At 30.2% G+C, this 4,462-nt stretch overlaps 1 pseudogene; it reads left to right on the top strand.

Annotated features, from left to right (window-relative positions):
* Positions 1-1,730: 1,730 nt before the first annotated feature.
* Positions 1,731-3,419, top strand: LOC131607493 (cytochrome P450 736A117-like; annotated as a pseudogene).
* Positions 3,420-4,462: the final 1,043 nt, after the last annotated feature.

Genomic DNA, 4,462 nt, shown 5'->3' on the forward strand with positions numbered 1-4,462 from the left:
AAAAACAAGACTATCGGCATTTGAAGGGTAGATACACTTGTGGCTATTTATAGTTTCCAGAATTAGTAGAATTCACGTGGGAAGTGAATAACCTCTTCTCTTCTCCTCTCTATCATTGATTCATCTACTTAATATAAATGTAAGGAAGTCATGATGGCAATCCTAGTCACATGTCTTCTTGAAAACAATGCTAGCCACGTGTCATTTTGAAAATAATCCTAGCCACATGTCACAAACTCTATATTAAAATAAATAATAATAATAATATAATAATATTAAACTACCACTATTATTAATAATAATATAATATTTAGTTAATAATAATAATAATCTACTTCTACTTAATATAAAATAATAATAATAATAATAGTAATATTAATAATATAATATTTAATTACCACTATTAAAAATATCCAAATAAAAGTCATTATTAAAAAAATCTTTCAAACTTATAAAATCTTGAAATCTAGCCTATATTTCAAGTTTAAAAAGTATAAAAGTAAAATTTTAAATATATTTTCGATAATCAATTTTTATGATAAAATAGATAATCTTAAATTAGTTCATGCTAAATTCTAATTTTATTTTTCTATTTTTCTTCTTTTATTTTTCATTTATTTTAAAAAAAATTATGTTTAAAAAATAACTTACTTCTCAAAGTAAAGATGAAATAAAAGTATCGTTTTAAAAAAATGTGTTTTCTAAATGAGTTACACAAATTTTTATTATAATAAAAAATTAATAAAAAAATTTACAATATTTAAATATAAAAATTATCAGTTATAATAATTATTGAGTTTGAATTTACTAAAATTTTAATAATAAATTAAATGTAGTTTATATATATTAAGATATTAAATGTAGTTTACAATGAAGTATTAAATACTATTTTTTAGTTAATTAATATTTATTTCTTTACATTTATACATTTTAAATTATCATAGTAAATTTTTTCTAATTTATTGTCTTTCATATTAACAAATTAATAGTATAATTGCATACATAATCTTAATGACATATAAGATAATTTTATATGCTTTCACATTAAAAAATTAATAATATACTTACAAACATAATTTAAAAGACCTTATTTTTCACATTAAAAAATTAATAGTATACTTACAAATGTAATTTAAATGACCTTATTTTATATGCAACTAAAATATAAAATATCAACTACTAAAAAAATATAATTTTATTTCTAATATATTCGTGCGAAGCACGGATCGGCGATTTAGTTATCCTAATTCAGATCAAATTTATATGCCACTTGTCTCACTTCCACTTCTCTCCCTCCTATCATTTATAAGTAAATATATTTAGAATTTATCGACTAATAAATGTATAATAAATGTATCTGATCTACATAAAAGACCAAATAAAAGAACCGACAAACATCATAATACCATACAGAGAGTGTCTTTTATCACAGGGAAACTAAAGCTTAAGCCATGTGTTATGGTTGTGTCCACCTAAGAATTTCTCCCACAAAGAGAAATACTTGCATGGATACGAACCTAAATCCTTATTTTTAGGCACAACCAATAAAAAGTGAGAAAATTGACATTTGTTAAAAATTTAATTTTGTTTTTAATTGCTATCATGGGGGTGGTTGGTTTAATGGAGGAGAGAGACAATTTTATTTTATTTTTTTAATTAATAAAAAAACATGATTGGTTGTGTGTAAATCCATGTGTTATGGTTGTGTCCACCTAAGAATTTCTCTACCACAAAAAACTCACCACCATCCCCTCCAAGATTTCCACTACTTGGTAATCTCCATCAACTTGGCTTATTCCCTCACCGCACACTTCAAACTTTATCTAACAAATATGGCCCTTTAATGCTTCTTTATTTTGGCAAGGTTCCGGTACTTGTGGTTTCATCTTCTAATGCAGCAAGAAAAGTAATGAAAACACACGATTTGATTTTCTGTGATAGGCCACAAAGTAAAATCATTGATATCCTAGTATACGGTTCCAAAGATGTGGCAAGCTGTGCATATGGTGAGTATTGGAGACAAGTAAGGAGTCTCTGTGTGTTGCAAGTTCTGAGTAATAAAAGGGTTCAATCTTATGGTCGCGTTAGAGAGGAAGAAACTTCAAGAATGATGGAACATATTAAGAAACATTCTTCTTCTTCATCCTCGCCGTTGAACTTATCTGAGTTGTGTTCTATGGTTACTAGTGATATAGTATGTAGGGTGGCTCTGGGAAACAGATACCGTGAAGGAAGAGGGAAGAAATTTCAGCAAGTGATGGTGGAGTTTGTGGAATTACTGGGTACAGTATGTATAGGAGACTATATTCCTTGGCTTGATTGGTGGGGAAAAGTTAATGGATGAGTTTATAGAAGAAGTGATTGAGGATCACATTCTTCGTAGATCTGATGAAGATGTTGGTGTTGATGATAATGATTTTGTGGATGTTTTACTATCAGTTCAAAAGACTAATGCTATTGGCTTCCCATTTGATAGAACTACAATAAAAGCTTTGACACTGGTTAGTAACAATACCATTCATTAATATTTTATTTTCATACATATAATTTTAGAAAGAATAAATTGTGCCTTTTCCCTCTATATGTAGGACATGTTTGCTGGAGGTACGGACACTACTTACACAGTACTAGATTGGACAATGACAGAACTGTTAAGACACCAAAGTGTGATGCATAAATTGCAAGATGAGGTGAGAACTGTGGTTGGCAACAAAACTCATGTATCTGAAGAAGATTTGGTTAAGATGGACTACTTGAAGGCAGTGATCAAAGAAGCCCTTCGCCTCCATTTACCAGTTCCGTTGTTAGTCCCTCGGAGCTGTATGGAAGATATCAAACTAGATGGCTATGACATTGTGGCTGGAACACTGGTAATAATCAATGGTTGGGCTATTGCAAGAGACCCGTCAAGTTGGGATGAACCTCTAGAGTTTAAACCAGAAAGGTTTATGAATAGTTCAATAGATTTTAAAGGAATGGATTTTGAACTTATACCATTTGGAGCTGGAAGGAGGGGCTGTCCTGGAGTGTCATTTGCTACTGTAGTGATGGAATTGGTACTTGCAAACCTTGTTTTTCAATTTGATTGGAAATTGCCTGATGGAGTTGCAGGGGAGGATTTGGACATGTCTGAAACTTTTGGGATTACCTGTCATAGAAAATACCCTCTCCTTGCAGTAGCTACCAAACATGAGAAAAAATGAATAAACATCCATAAACAAGTAACACATGACTAATGATAAATAAAGATGTATCATGATTTGTATGAAGTGATTGTGTAATTTTATTGATGTCTTCCTTTGCATACTCATTCTCCATGTTTCTATAATATTAAAAAAAAGTCATGTTTGAAAAAAATTTTAAAGTTTCTTAATAAGAAAATTACCCAAGAAAAACGTATCCCAAAAAAATCACCATACCACACAAAACACTCCTGAATCATGGCTATCCTTACTTCACCGTCTCTTGGAAGGATGTGCATCTGCAGTGAGAATGGGTGGTGATGCAGTTGGATCAGTTTATGGAAGCTTACTGTGAGAGGCTTATCAAACATGAACAAGAACTCTCCAAACCCTTGAAAGAAACCATGCTTTTTCTTCAAAGGATTGAAGTCCATGCATGTTTGTGTATGAACTTTGGAGGAAATTTGTTAAGATGCAATGAAAGTGTTTGATGAATAATTAATTAAATTGATGTTTATTGAAGTTTATTAAATTGAAGTTAATTAATTTTTGAGAAATTGAAGTTGACTAAAATGACTGGTCTATAATATGAGAAAAAATATATACATTGACAGTGAATCAATCACGATCACGTTAAGTGTTAAGCCACACTCTTATTTTTAAAAATGTGATATGACATGACTGATTGATGAATCTCAATTGGATGAGAGTATAAAATTATTTTACACTGTCATTGCATTACCTTTAACCTCCTATAATATTAGTATCTTCGTTATAAGATATTACATATTATTTATTTTACATTATTTCAAAAAAAATAATAATTCTATAGCTTTTTTTAATAAGCTACTCTTGTATTAAGAGAAAAGCGTATTAGGGGTACAACAACCCTTATAAGAAAGGAACCAATATAAGGAACTTGTAAATAAAAAGCAACGGGATTAAATACAATCCGCCGGATTTTTGAACCACTCATAGAAATTACTCAAAATGCTATCCTTAAGTTCAATAGCAAGCCACCATCAAGAAAACCATAATATCGAGTAGTTAGCCCATCCTGAACAAAATAGTTAACGAAACAACACCCCCTCTACAGCTAGCCATCTTTTTGTTTAGTAGTTTTACACACTTAAGCAAGTGGCTGCAACAGTCATCCACAACCGGAATAAACACATTCAACCATGTGTGAATTTTCCTCCAAAGGCTCTTTACCTTAGGATAGAACAACAAAACATGATTTAGAATCTCCACCTGCAATTGACAGAAGACACAAAGCGCGT

The sequence above is a fragment of the Vicia villosa genome, linkage group LG5 (assembly GCF_029867415.1).
Source record: "Vicia villosa cultivar HV-30 ecotype Madison, WI linkage group LG5, Vvil1.0, whole genome shotgun sequence".
Lineage (NCBI taxonomy): Eukaryota > Viridiplantae > Streptophyta > Magnoliopsida > Fabales > Fabaceae > Vicia > Vicia villosa.